The sequence below is a fragment of the Hemiscyllium ocellatum genome, chromosome 32, assembly GCF_020745735.1.
Source record: "Hemiscyllium ocellatum isolate sHemOce1 chromosome 32, sHemOce1.pat.X.cur, whole genome shotgun sequence".
Classification (NCBI taxonomy): domain Eukaryota; kingdom Metazoa; phylum Chordata; class Chondrichthyes; order Orectolobiformes; family Hemiscylliidae; genus Hemiscyllium; species Hemiscyllium ocellatum.
Window position 1 is genome coordinate 39,705,248 of NC_083432.1, and position 15,859 is coordinate 39,721,106.

The 15,859-nt window shown below is 40.8% G+C and overlaps 1 protein-coding gene across 5 annotated transcripts in view; it reads left to right on the forward strand.

Annotated features, from left to right (window-relative positions):
• raraa (retinoic acid receptor, alpha a) overlaps positions 1–15,859 on the forward strand; it is a 564,031-nt gene that overhangs the window by 64,560 nt on the left and 483,612 nt on the right. For all 5 annotated transcript variants that reach the window (XM_060848780.1, XM_060848777.1, XM_060848785.1 and 2 more), the window contains exon 2: positions 12,825–12,925. The gene's annotated coding sequence lies outside the window, so the exon portion shown is untranslated. The remainder of the gene's footprint in view (positions 1–12,824; positions 12,926–15,859) is intronic.

Consider the following 15,859-nt stretch of genomic DNA (forward strand, 5'->3'; position numbering starts at 1 on the left):
TTACCTAACATTACGGGCAATTTAGTGTAGCCAATTCACCTGACCCGCACATCTTTGTGACTGTGGGAGGAAATCGGAGCACCTGGAGGAAACCCACGCAGACACAGGGAGAACGTGCAAACTCCACACAGTCAGTTGCCTGAGGCGGGAATTGAACCCAGGTCTCTGGTGATGTGAGGCAGCAGTGCTAACCACTGTGCCACCATGCCGCCCACAGGTTAGTGCAGTTCAGCAGAATCTTCAGCTAATTACTCTCAATTGGCATCTATATCTGCTGGGTGCACTACATTCTAGCCAATCTTCTGATCCCATTCCAATGGTAACACAACACAAGTCAGACCCCAGAATGAAACCTGCCTTGACAAACCAAGGGCTGAATTTTAATTTCTTTCACTAAGTGTCAGTTCTGTCAGGTTTTTCCAGAGGGTTTCACAGTGATGCTTGGGGATGTCTATCACCTTATTTTACAAACCCACTTGATTTATTACCTACTGTACCCTTTGGTGCCCCCCTCGCACATTCCAGCAACATACCATGTGCCATTTCCAAAACAACTCACCACTTCGAATATCCATGGTGCAGCACCATCTTTAAAAAGATAATGTACACCCAGACAAGAGCTGTCAGTCCAGAGCTACCCTTCAGGATTCCTGACATTGGCCCTGGATGTGCCAGTCAGTGGAAAATTGGTGCTTCGCTTTGTGGGCAGGAGCATGGAGACGCTGCTAGTAGTGATGGAGTGATGCAGAGACAGGATGTCCTTTTCTCCCAGGCCAGAGGATGCTATTCTACTGGAATCATGCCAACCTGGACCAGGGTTACCATCCAGGCTAGTGCAGTCTCAACCATATCTCAGAATGCACAAAAATGTAGAAAGAACATCAATGACCTTCTCCACTCTGCCAGTGAAAGTGCCACCACCTTCTCGGTGATATTTCACACTATCTCTGCTCCTGTACCCACCAGTTCTTGCAAAATCTTCCCCCCTCCCTCTCATCCTTCCTAACGTCTGACTCTGACTAATCCTCAATCTCTTCTGCACAGCCTACTCGCCCTCTCAGGACATCTCCACACATGCACCAAGTCAATGTGGTTTTGTGCGTGGGATATCATGTCTCACAAACTTGATTGAGTTTTTCGAAGAAGTAACAAAGAGGATTGATGAGGGCAGAGCAGTGGATGTGATCTATTTGGACTTCAGTAAGGCGTTCAACAAGGTTCCCCATGGGAGACTGATTAGCAAGGTTAGATCTCACAAATACAGGAAGAACTAGCCAATTGGATACAGAACTGGCTCAAAGGTAGAAGACAGGGGGTGGTCATGGAGGATTGTTTTTCAGACAGGAAGCCTGTGACCAGTGGAGTGCTACAAGGATCGGTGCTGGGTCCTCTACTTTTTGTCATTTACATAAATGATTTGGATGTGAGCATAACAGGTACAGTTAGTAAGTTTGCAAATGACACCAAAATTGGAGGTGTAGTGGACAGGAAAGAGGGTTACATCAGATTACAACGGGATCTTGACCAGATGGGCCAATGGGCTGAGCAATGGCAGATGGAGTTTAATTCAGATAAATGCGGGGTGCTGCATTTTGGGAAAGCAAGTCAGAGCAGGACTTATACACTTAACGGTAAGGTCGTAGGGAGTGTTGCTGAACAAAGAGACCTTGGAGTGCAAGTTCATAGCTCCTTGAAATTGGAGTCGCAGGTAGATAGGATAGTGAAGAAGGCATTTGGAATGCTTCCTTTATTGGTCAGAGTATTGAGTACAGGAGTTGGGAGGTCATGTTGCAGCTGTACAGGACATTGGTTAGGCCACTGTTGGAATATTGTGTGCAATTCTGGTCTCCTTCCTATCGGAAAGATGTAGTGAAACCTGCAAGGGTTCAGCAAAGATTTACAAGGAGGTTGCCAGGTTTGGAGGGTTTGAGCTATAGGGAGAGATTGAACAGGCTGGGGCTGTTTTCCCTGGAGCGTCGGAGCTGAGGAGTGATCTTATGGAGGTTTACAAAATTATGAGGGGCATGGATATGGTAAATAGACAAAGTCTTTTCCCTGAGGTGAGGGAGTCCAGAACTCGCGGTTTAGGGTCAGAAGGGAAAGATATAAAAGAGATCTATGGGACATCTTTGGAACGTGTTTGGAATGAGCTGTCAGAGGAAGTGGTGGAGGCTGGTACAATTGCAACATTTAAGAGGCATCTGGATGGGTATATGAATAGGAAGGGATTCGAAGGATATGTGCTGGGTGCAGGTAGGTGGGACTAGATTGGATTGGCATATCTGGTCAGCATGGATGGGTTGGACCGAAGGGTCTGTTTCCATGCTGTACTATGACTCTTTGACTCTAAAATCTTGGAGCTTTTGAGTTTGCCCTTGATTTATTTTATAGATCTCTTCCCCCATACTTTCCCCAACTGTGTTTCCTTGCAATGGACATTTTCTCGCAAATAATTCTTGCATTCAATATTGCTTCTAATAATATTGAAATACACGACTGCTATACTCAGTGAGTTACTTTGAAATTGCAATAACTGTTGTACAAGAGCAGATGGAGGCAACTTGGAAACATGCTGTTCCATCAGGGAATGATGGATATATTGGGTTCACGTGTCATGATATGTTGGATCCAGGGCTTCGCACTGCTTGCTGTTGGACAAAGCACATTGGGATAGTTAGAAATGTTGGCACTGAAGATGATTCCTAATTAGTTTATATTACCAAACATTTTAAATGGGTTTAATGTGCACTGTTGGACCTTGCACATCGTTTTCTGTGGACCTCGGCCATTTCATAGCTGTTTGGTTGATTATAATGACAACTCCTGAAGCAGGAAAAGAATTGGTTTGCACAGTGTTTTATACTTTAATTCCAAGTCATGAAAAACATTTAGCTTACTGCCTTGTAGATTATAAATTCAAATGTTTATTTTCAACATCAGTTTCACACCTTGGTGTAAAACGCAGACTGTGCAATTTGAAATTAAAAACCACGTTTTTCAAAGTTGGACTGAATTTTTTAATTAGTTGCAAGTCGCCTTTCTTTTCTAACACCAGCTACTGATGCATGTGTAGCTATAACAGTTTGTAAATTTGAGTAATGGGATGGTGCAAATTTTTCTGGATGCAAGTGACTACAGTGTGGCAAAGATACGGATCGTTGAACTGCTGCAAACCTTTGCAGTAAGCCCACAAAAATGAAACGACAGTTAAAAAGGTTTATTTGGTTGCTTTGAAAAAGAAAAAAATCAAATACGTGAAACAATATGCAATGTTTTAATAAGCTCTTAGTATTCACTCCTTGGATAACTACCAAATCCAGAGCTGACTGTTCATAAAGAGCTCTGTTAGATCTTTATTTATTATAAGATCCAGTTTCTCACTGAACCTGCTATTTTAAGCATAATTAAAGGAAGGGTCACTTGCATTACATTTCTCTTTGCATTATCTCAATGTGCTTTGCAAAATAATTACTTATTTGAAATGCAGAGAGTTGTTATGTAGTGGAATAGTTTGACAAATTACCATTTAAACTGATGAAATATTTTCATCGAAAGATATAGTGCCAATATCCTTTAGATTTATTTGAGTTTTGGGGCACTGCCATAATGGTAGACTCATAACAACTGGAGGATTTACAGTCCCTGTCACTTGTGGAATAAATCTTTGTTTACCAGTGTTGTCTCCAATCATTAGCCACAATTCAGTTGAATTAATCTTTTTAATAAAAATAAAACACCTGATCATAGTCGGAACTGTGTGGTGCTTTTAAAACTGCAATGCTGAACAAATTTTCAAAGGAAATACTATTTGATTAGATTCCCTACGGAAACAGGCCCTTCGGCCCAACAAGTCCACACCACCCTCCAAAGAGTAACCCAGTCTCCTACATTTACTGCTGACTAATCCACCTAACATAATGGGCAATTTAGCCTGGCCAATTCACCTAACCTGCACATCTTTGGATTGTGGGAGGAAACCCATGCAGACATGGGGAGAATGTGCAAACTCCACATAGACAGTCGCCCGAGGCTGGAATTGTACCCGGGTGTCTGGCGCTGTGAGGGAGCAGTGCTAACCACTGAGCCACCGTGTCTTGCTACAATTAGACAAGACAATAATTTTTTCTGCCTTTTGAAGAACCCTTTTATTCCATACATCATAGTTAGCCTGTTTCAAGATAACCTTAGGATTTGTGCAAATATGATTGGCCTATACATTTTCCTTTCTTTTGAAAGCAAATGTTAGCGTCTCTATTATTACACATTAATCTATGCAGAATTTAAGCTGACATTGTTTAGACTGGCTCACTGAATCTGTTGGCAACGTAGGTTTGTGCATTTGTGTAGGATTGACAAATAATTAAGAAATGAGGGAGGCCACTCAATATGTTCATGAAGACACAGTTTTAAAGTCATTCTCGGATCCAATTAACTGTTAAAACAGGTTCAGGGTTGTCATCTCCACTTCTGTATCTAAGTGCCATTTCATTAAAGTTGCTCAGTAAAAGTGTATGGTTTTAGTTGGTCATGCTTCATAACTCATTCTCTGCATTCTTTATGCAGTGGAAATGTGAGGAGGCACTGTTGGTAGCATTATGTTACATCCTATGCATAACCTCATCCCATTTTGCAGACAAGCCAAACAAACCCCTTATGCGGTGTGAAGAGAGATGAGCACTGCTCACATTACCAAAGAATGCTTCCTTCTACAGACTAATCATATGAAATTGAGTAAATAAGGAGACTGTTACATGGCTTTGGGATTTGAATTTGTTAAATAACTTTCTCCCATGCCCTGCTGGAGAGATATTATAGATTTATCTGCCACTATAGGTGATCTGCTAAGGATGGGTTAGATTGAACTTTTTCTTTAAATGAAAGAGTTCCATTCTGTCTCTAAGGTAAATATCCTGGCCAAATTATGTGAAAGTGGGTTGGAGTTCTGCTTATTTCTGGAAGAGAGTGCAAATGTTAAGGAAATGAGTAATTGTAAATGTTGATAGAGGTAGTTATTATTTGTCTGTGCAGGGATAAACCTCTTGAAATCTGGAATTTTAGTGTGTGATCAATGCAGTAGTAGGGTGTAATATCAGTGAGAAAAACAAAATGCTGGAAATACCCAGCTGGTCCTTTGGTGTCTGCTAAGAGAGAAATGAATGGACAAGTGAATGACAATGAGATGAGGGATGGTTAATACAGGACTGAAGGTGTTATATCTGAATGCATGCAGTATACGGAATAAGGTAGATGAACATATGCAGATCGAAATTGGCAGGTATGATGTGGTGGGCATCATGGAGATGTGGCTGCAGGAGGATCAGGATTGGGAGCTGAATATTCAAGGATGTACATCTTATTGAAGATAGGCAGGTGGGCAGAGGAGATGGGGTTGTCTTTTTAGTAAGAAATGAAATTAAATCAGTAGCAAGAAACAAAGTAGGGTCAGATGGTGTAGAATTAAGGAACTGCAAAGGTAAAAATACCATAGTTGGAGTTATGTATAGGCCTCCAAACAGTAGTCAGGAGTTGGGGTGCAAGATACACCAGGTGATAGAAAAAATGCATAGGATAGGCAAAGTTTGGGGGGGGGTTTCATTATGCAGATGGCTAGGAAAATCAGATTTGTAATGAATTGTAAGAAATTGTGGAGTGTCTACAAGGTGGCCTTTTGGAGCAGCTTGTGGTGGAGCCCACTAGGGAACAGGCAATACTGGATTTAATGCTGTGCAATGAGGCAGACTTGATAAGGGAGGTAAAAGTAAAGGAACCCGTAGGGGGCAGTGATCGTAATATGATTGAATTTACTCTGCAATTTGAGAGGGAGAAGATAGAATCGGGGATAATGATATTACAGCTGAATAAAGGCAACTACAGAAGCATGAGGGAGGAGCTGGATAGAATTGACTGGGAGAGGAGCCTAGCAGGACAGACAGTGGAACAGCAATGGCAGGGGTTTCTGGGAATTGTTTAGGAGACACAGTAGAGATTCATCTTAAGGAAAAAGAAACATGGTACAGAGAAGATAAGGCAACTGTGGCTGACCAGAGAAATCAGGGATGACATAAAAGCAAAAGAGAAAGCATACAATGTAGCAAAGGGCAGTGGGAAGCCAAATGATTGGGAGGCTTACAAAGACAACAGAGGGCAACAAAAACGGAAATAAGGAGGGAGAAGATTAAATGTGAGGGTAAGCTAGATAGTCATATAAAGGAAGACTGTAAAAGTTTGTTTAGAAATATATAAAGGGCAAAAGAGAGGCAAAAGTGGACATCGGGCCACTGGAAAATGATACTGGAGGGATTGTAATGGGGAACAAGGAAATGGCAGAGGAACTGAGAAATTACTTTGCGTCAGTCTTCACAATTGAAGACATGAGTAATATCCCAAAAATTCAAGACAGTAAGGGGGCAGAGCTGAATATGGGGGTCATCATCAAGGAGAAAGTGCTAGAAAAGCTGAATGGGCTGAAGGTGGATAAATCATCTGGACCAGATGGACTGCACCCCCAGAGTTCTAAGGGAGATAACTGAAGAGGTAGTGGATATGTTAGTGATGATCTTTCAGGAATCACTAGAATCTGGGAGGGTCCCAGAGGATTGGAAAATCACTAATGTGACACCCCGTTTAAAAAGGGAGTAAGGCAAACGATGGAAAATTACAGACCGATTAGCCTAACCTCAGTCGTGAGTAAGATCCTGGAATCTATTGTGAAGGATGAGATTTCTAAATACTTAGAAGTGTATAGTAAAATAGGGCAGAAGGTTTCATCAAGGGGAGGTCATACCTGACAAATCTGCTAGAATTCTTTGAGAAAGTAATGAGCAGGTTGGACCAAGGAGAGCCAATGGATGTTATCTACCTGGCCACACCAGGTTATAGTCCAATAGGTTTATTGGACGTAGAAGCTTTTGGAGCTCTACTCCTTCATCCGGTAGCTAGTGGGGCAGGATCGTGGAACACAGAATTTATACTAAAAGTTCATACAACTGATGCGAATTATTGAACAAGGCTAGATTGCTATTGAGTCTTTAATCACTTAGAATGGGGATGCAGGTTTTGAGTGATTAATCTGTAAATCCCAGAACTTCTTTCAAGTCACAGTCCCAAGATAACTTAAGATTTTATGTAAAAAAGGTGACCTCTCAGCTCAGACAATGCATCGCCCTCTTGCACATCGCCCTCTTGAGCTATCGTACCTGTCCATCTTCCTTCCCACCTATCCGCTCCACCCTCCTCTCCGACCTACCACCATCACCACTCACCTCCATCTACCTATCGCCTTCCCAGCTACCTTCTCCCCAGCCCCACCTTCACCCTCCTATTTACCTGTCAGCCCCCTTCTCCCCAACATTCCTGATGAAGGGCTTATGCCAAAAATGTTGATTCACCCGCTCCTCATATGCTGCCTGACTGGCTGTGCTTTTCCAGTGCCACGCTTTTCGACTCTGATCTCCAGCATCTGCAGTCCTCACATTCTCCTAAGTACATGAATAGGAAAGGTTTGCAAGATATGAGCCAGGAGCAGCAGATGGAGTTAGTTTAGTTTGGGATAATGGTTGGCATGGGCTGCTTGGACTGAAGGGTCTGTTTCGGTACGGTATGATCCTATGATTTTAAGTAAAATTAAAAGAAAGGGAAGGAATGGAAGTGATTCACAATCTGAAGATGCTAAACACAATGTTAAGTCTAGAAAGTTGTAAAGTGCTGGTCTGAAGATGAGATGTTGATCCTGTAGTTTGTGATGTGATTCGCTGGAGCATTGCAGCATGCCAAGGTCAGGCAAGTGGGCCTTGCCCCACTCCAGTGGGACTGTCTGTTCTATCCAGTCTGGCGGTTAGTCATTGTTCTGCCTTTCTCACATTCCAATCACTTAATTTGCTGTGACAACATCCTTTCTTCCCCAGCATAGCACCCCACCCCACCCCACCCCCACTATTGCATAAATACTGCCCCTTCCACAGATCACTTCAGCTCTGATGAAGAGTCATCTAGACTTGAAATGTGAGCTTGCTCTCTTTCCATGTGATGCTGCCTGACATGCTGTGACTCCAACATTTTTTGTCTTCAGTTTAAGTCCCATATGCCCTGGATATATATCATAACGTTCTAATTGTTTGATTCAAAGTAAATAACTCGCTGCTGAGCATCTAGAGCGACATGTCCAAAGTCATTGACAAAATGTGCTTGGCCCATTCTATTAGTCAAAGAAAGATTCAGAATAAGAAGAAGTGATTCACCTGATATCTCTCACATCCAAACTTTTCAATCCCAACATCTTGTCTTATTTTTAACAACTGCCAGTATTACTTTGTTTGGTTGTTCTGTGGTGTGAGGTGATGCAGGGGCAGAAGTGACAGTGGACAGGGAATGAAGATATTTTCCAGAAATAGACAGGAGATAGAGTACCTCATTGATTAGAGTGTGTTTCTCTTCATTAAGTTCGTGTTTGTGACTTTGCCGGAATGCAGTTAGCATCGGTGATGGAAGCAGCTGCTGGCATGCTCAGCCGATGCTGCAATTGCACATGCCTTCAGAGTCTTTTTTTGTCTGGTGTATGCCAAATAGACATGGATAGGAAATAAGCTTGGATAGTACCTTAATCTTCTAGTTCATTGCAAACATCTTTAAGTAAAGTTTCTCTTTGACAAATATGGTCAAAACTGGGTCTCTTGCTGAGTGAACAGTTTGGGAAGAGTTTTCATATGGAAGTATTCAAATAGGAACTATAGAGAACATTCTGTAAGCTATGGTATTTTCAAACAAATCATGTGCTACTCCCTCACCTCCGTCTAAGGTCCCAAAGGATCCTTCCACATCCGACAGAAATTCACCTGTACGCATATCATCTACTGCATCTGTTGCACTGGTGGTCTCCTCTACATTGGGGAGACAGGATGCCAACTTGTGGATCATTTCAGAGAACACCTCTGGGACACTCGCTCCCATCAACCCCACCGCCATGTAGCTAAACACTTTAATTCCCCTTCCCACTCCACCAAGGACATACAGTTCCTGGGCCTCCTCCATCGCCAAACCCTAACCACCTGACGCCTAGAGGAAGAACACCTCATCTTCCATCTTGGGACACTTCAACCACATGGGATTAATGTGGATTTCACTAATTTCTCCATTTCCCCTCCCCCACTTTATCCGAGTCCCAATCTCCCAACTCGGCACGGCCCTCTTGAATGGTCCTACCTGACCATCTTCCTTCATCTTTATCTGCTCCACCCTCCTTTTCCACCTATCAGTTTCACTTCCACTTTCACCTACCTATCACATTCCTAGTGACCATCTCTGCCAACCCCAATCCTCTCCCATTTATCTCTCAGCCCCTTGGCCCACAAGCCTCATTCCTGATGAAGTGCTTATCCTCGAAACCATCAACTCTCCTGCTGTTCGGATGCTGTCGGACTGGCTGTGCTTTTCCAGCACCCCTCTCTTTGACTCTGATCTCCAGTATCTGCAGTCCTCACTTTCTCCTCGGCTTAATACATTTGAATATTGTAAGGAAACAGGACAAGAGAGTTTAAATGGTATGAAAAAGCACAATCTCTTAAGACTGTTTTGAAATTCCTTTGTATTAAAGCATTTGTTTATCTCCAGTAATCCAGTCTCTGATTATAAATGGAAAGGGGTAATAAGTGGACGCAAATCATGGACTTTTTTTTACATCTAGGAGGAGCTAATTTACCATCTGCATGCAATAAATGCAGGAATGTTAGGTGGAGAAGAGTATGTGGCCTTGAGGGAACAAAATTGGCTTTTCATCCATTTAAATTAAGAATGAGTAGAGGAAAAGAAATAAAATAGCCATGCTTGGCGGTATATATTACTTACCTGATTTTCTTAAAATTGATCCTGAAGATCAAGGTACAGGACCAGGAAAATCTGCCTCTCCTGTTTTCTAATTTTGTCTAAGTTAATGTTATTGGATTCAGAATTTACAGAGAACAAATTAGATTACTAAATTTTCATAATGTAATTTGAAATACATTACAGAATTATGGAACAACTGCACATTAGTTAGATGGCAAAATATTTTCATTGAAGTGGTTAGTAGCTGTACTTTCTGTAATGTATCCACTTAAGCTGTAAAAAAAAAATCACTTGGCAGTACCCATTCTAGTTTTTTTTTCTATAGTCAGAGTGAACAATTTTAACTGTGCAGCATCTATGTGAAAATGACTCTAGGTTTGATGGTGGTAGCCTTGGGAGAAATCTAAGCTAATGTGCGTCACTTGTATCACATGACAATTATGTACAATTAACTTTATTTTACATTTTCTGCACTGCAATAGTATCAAAAATGCCTCATTTGTCTCATGGTAAACTGTAGTTTTTTGTTATTTTCAAATTTGCTTGAAACTGTTTTCTAGTTTCCAACATGGATTCTGTTCAGAAGTGAGAGCTTAAATTATTCTGTTGAGAACTTGGATTTACATTTCGATACTCTACTCAATCCCCCAAGCGACCATAGTGAAAGCTACAAAAACATATATGTATTTTCATAAATTGGCTGGGGACTAGTTTAAATTCTTAGTTCTTGACTCATTGACAGTGTAAAATTTGTATGAATATACATTTTCAAATCTGAAATTGGGAAGGAGCTGAAGTGGAACTGTTAGTAGTTTTTAGTAGTAAATCAACATAGCTGAAATTCATTATTATGCAGATAATATTTACACTGTCAATGAGTCAGAATTGGTAATGTAAACAATCTCTGTGACAAGCTATTAAAATTGTAACTCCCTGTGAGTTAAATATTTCACTTCAAGACTTGGCGGAGATATTGAAGTGCCCACCATGTTAGTAATAAATCAGACTTGGAATTCCCAAACAAGAACTTATGTGACTGTGTACTATTGAAATGAGTGTATAAGATTGAACGTTCCTAGGCTCAAACACTTAGTAGCATTTCTGATTTCAGGAAGAATGGAAACAGGTGTTCTACCATCGACTTAGACTTGGGAAGGGAAAATTCAGCCAGGGCTCTCAGTTCTGATCTTTGCCTGATGACACCTGCTGAAAAGTACATAGGAATGTTGCTGAAGAGATTGGGTCTGCTGAGGTCTCTTACGTTGGTTAATCTGCAAATTCTAGTTAGTTTTCTTTTAAGTACTTTTAGATATGAAATACAACAATTGCTTTTACAGTTTCAATCATGTTGGTAGATTGTCAGCAAAATAAATGAGTATTATTTAAAATTTGAAGGTTTTTTGTTTGATTGTCAGCTTTCATACTTGCAGTTTTATTTTTAAACTCTGCTGTTTCAAAGTAGCGTAGCACACTACCGTACGTGCAGACTGGCATGTGCAGTTGTGTTAAGTATAGACAACTGGATTTTGAGAGAGCTTTGAACATAGTTAAAGTTACATTCATGGGTTATTGAACTCCATAGTGAATCATTGCTGGCAGGCCTTAAACTGGCAGGAACTATGTATTTTTTGGCCTGGAAATAGATTTCTCAATGTCTAGGAGAAACACACTGTTCTTCTGTTGGATCTGTAAGGAACATAAACAATAAAACAAACAGACAGAGAGGGGCACAGGCTCAGCAGATCAACGTGTGTCTATATATTTTACTTTTCATTGTGACTTGTTTTTGTTTTGCAAGTGGAACATATGGTAATCATGTATCACTTCATGTTAGCATGTTGTATCCGTATTGGTGAGACTCAGTAGTGTGACAGTTGGCCTTTCTTCCATCTGAATTCCCTTGATTCTTTCAAAGTTAGCATGGGAATTACACCAGGAAATTTATGCACAGCAGTTTTTAAAAAAATCATTAGAAGCAAATATTTTGCATTTTGATATGGGTCTTTTAAAATTTGTACAGATTATATTGATTTACTACTTCTGCTCTTACTCCGTGCTCTACAATGATATTTTCTATGTATACAGTAGAGTCAACATAATGAATAATTAGGTTGCCACAAGAAAATTTGTTGCTGTCAACTCTATTTACAGTGTTTGCACTTTGACAGAAAATTCAATGATGTAATTCCTGATTTCCCTAGTAAAATAGAGACATTTTGACACTCAAAATGCTAATCTGTTTTTCTCTTTTTAGATGCATTCAAGCTTTCTCTGTATTTCTAACATTTTCTAGTATTATTTTAGGATTACTAGTCAGTTGCATTGATAAGATCTGTCTTTATTCAAGAGCATGTCCACCTATTCAATATTGCATTCATCATTCTTGCCTTTGGCCGTCTACTAGTGAAATGCTCTTACCTGTCTTTGTCACCTCTGACTTTCCTGTTCCAGTGCTGTCCTGGCCAGCCTCTCATCCCTTTACCTCTTCACATATGCTTGTGGAAACTTCAGATGATTCAAAAAGCTTGGTGTCCAATCTGATCCTGCATTAAATCCTACACACCCGTTATCTTTGTCATTGCTTTTGGAGGTTTTCCGTTCCCCAATGCCTCCAATGTCCATGCCTTTTAATTGCTATCTCTGCAGCTGTCTCTTGTCTAAATTAACACCCCCCACAACTGTTCTGGCTCTGGACTTTGGCTCAATCTCTCCCTTCCCAAGTTATTGACATCAGTGTTTTCATCTGTCTTGAACCCACACTCCGATGTTAGCTCCCTGAACTTCTCCACACAAGGTTTTTCTTTAAAGCTACCTCTTCAATCATATTTTTGGCTATCTTGCTTAGCTTTTAGTTGTTCATTTCTGAATCTTGGAACTTCTATTGTATGTTGAAAATGCAATGTAAATGTAACTTTTAGTTGTTAGCAACATTTTCACTGGAAGTAAATCATGTTGTTCTCAAGATGTCAATATTGATTCAGTTTCTCCTCTTTCTTTCTCTGCAGCATTTGAAACTTTACAAGAATCAATAATGAGCTGTTGATGTCTGCTTTGATTTTGTCTCTGAATCGACTGTACCATTTCATTTGAGATCACGTGCACTCAGGTAAGCAAACAGAAATTAAATGTCACGTTTATTATGAGAGCTTAGCAAAACCTATTTGCTCTTTTTATGTTAGCATCAATGGCAAAACTATCCATGTACAGTCACATCTGTTCGGAAACCAAAGCAACTGATGGAGTCTGTGTGTGTAGATAAATACAGTAATCCAGAAATCACTATCAGTGATTTTGTATTAGGAGAAAGTGAGGACTGCAGATGTTGGAGATTAGAGTAAAAAAATGCAGTGCTGGAAAAGCATCGCCGCTCAGGCAGCATCCGAGGAGCTGCAGAGTTGATGTTTCGAGCATGAGCTTTTCATCAGGATTGGGGGAGTGGCTCATGGGGGCTGAGAGATTAATGGGAGGGGTGGAGCTGGGGGTAAGGTAGCTGGGAATGCAATAAATAGATGAAGTGGGGGTGATGGTGATATGCCGGAGAGGAGGATGGAGTGGACAGGTGGGAAGGAAGATGGACAGTTAGGACAGTGCAAGAGGACGGTGCTAAGTTGAAAGGTTGGATCTGGGATAAGGTGTGGGGGGAGGAAATGGGGAAACTGGTGAAATACACATTGATCCCATGTGGCTGGAGGGTACAAGGCGGAAGATGAGGCATTCTTCCTCCAGGCATCGGGTGGCTGGAGTTTGGCGGGGGAGGAGGCCCAGGACTTGGATTTCCTTGGCAGAGTGGGAGGGAGAGTTAAAGTGTTCGGCCACAGGGTGGTGGGGTTGTTCTGCAAGTTGGCTTCCTGTCTCCCCAATATCGAGGAGGCCACATTGAGAGCAGTAGATGACGTATGTGGAAGTACAAGTAAATCTCTGTCGGATGTGTGGAAGCAAGTGATTTTGTATTGCCCCAGATTGCAATCCATGGTAGTGTGTATGTCCTAATAATTTATTTCACTATCTGGAAAACTTTAAGCTGAAAGTAAAGGGATTCTGTGTTTGTTGTGCATTCGTGTTTACTGTCCATGAAAATACTTAAACAAAATTGACTTTTTATCATACTCGATGACATCCCCAATTCTGGACGTTTGGCAATCCAATTGAATTGGTGCTAGACTTCTTCTTGAAATGAGGAAGTTGAAATCCATGTCACAGAGATCCCGACGTATTTGTAGCTTCCCTTGAGATCCACAGTTGGTGCCATTTTGTTACTGACCATAAAATCCAGGCCAAAGAAATGAGCCTGAAGATTTCTTTACCTGCTATGAGTTTGTTGCTTGTACATTGGATACCAAATGTCGGTATTTGTTCCGGTTTCTCTATACTATCTTGGTTTTTTTATTCTTTAGCCTCCAACTTACTATAGCACAAAAAGTGTCATTAAACTCAATACATTTGTTCTATTTAGTTAGTTGTGAAATATGGCACACAATTCGCTTACTACCCAGCAGCTCTGTAAGAAGAACCAAATGAAGATAAAGAGGAATAAAATACTGTGGTCGAGCAATTAAACAAGACACTGTCTTTTGGCACAATGACAGTGTCTTTATCTCTGGCTCAGAAGGTCCAGCTTCAAATCTCATCTGCTGCAGAGGTGTGAACATATCCAAAGAGATTTGTTACATGATTAACTAGAAACTCATACAGTTTAACAGAAAAAAAACTAAAGAACTGCAGACGTTGAAAATCAGAAACAAAACAGAAATTGCTGGGGACACTCAGCAGGTATGGCAGCATCTGTGTAGAGAAAGTGAAATTAAAGTTTCAGGTCCAGTGACTCATCTTCAGAAGCTCATACAACCTATTAGGAACAAATTATAATGACAGATTCTTGGACTTAAATCCTCAGAACTCTCTCAGATAACTTTTCTAAACATGTCTGTATCCTGGCCCTCATTATTTAAAAAAAAATCAACCTATCAACTTTAAGCCAATATTTCTTCAAAATGAATGTCCTGACTCTTGAAACATGACCTTATGACCAAGGTCACTAAACTTTGTTATCAGCCAGACATCCTCACTCTGTACACACTCTAGTGTTGGTTTTCTTTAGCATGTACAGGAATGAAAACTTAATATAACGCTCTGAAAGAAAACTATCTTAATAGAGAAAGTATGCTAACCATTTGTCCTAGAAGTGCAAGTTAAAGCTTGATTTTCCGTGCCTAGCAATTTCACACTCTATTTTTGCAACTTTAGTATTTGCTTTGATTTGATTTATTGTAGTACATTTCTTTTTGTTCCTTTACCTTTTTAAATAGGTGATTAGATTAGACTTACAGTGTGGAAACAGGCCCTTCGGGCCAACAAGTCCACACCGACCCGCCGAAGCGAAACCCACCCATACCCCTACATTTACCTCTTACCTAACACTACGGGCAATTTAGCTTGGCCAATTCACCTGACCCGCACATCTTTGGACTGTGGGAGGAAACCGGAGCACCCGGAGGAAACCCACGCTGACACGGGGAGAACGTGCAAACTCCACACAGTCAGTCGCCTGAGTCGGGAACTGAACCCGGGTCTCAGGCGCTGTGAGGCAGCAGTGCTAACCACTGTGCCACCGTGCCGCCCATAATGTGATCTGCACATCCGTAAAATGTTTGTATTTTCTAATTTTGTTGTATAGTGCGATCCACTGCCTTCGTTAAGTGACATTTGTGGCTAATATCTCTAAATTAGTCCTTTATCTATTGTTTTGGTTGGAACTTCTAATTCTCACATATTTTTGTAATTTTGTACATTTAGAAATTATTAGCTATAAGGGTTCCTGTCGATTCCATCTTAGTGCTTGTATATTCAAGTTTCCAAAATACATGTTTCATGTAAAGTTTTGAAGTACCAGGTATAGGGGGTTTATTGGGCTTGAAGCAGTTATTTATGCTTTAGCAGTTGCTATCTTTTAATATTCATGTGGTTAGTCACTTTGTGGGAATCACCCAACTGTAACTGTGTGATAGCAACACATGCAAATCTTTTAATTTGCAACATATCA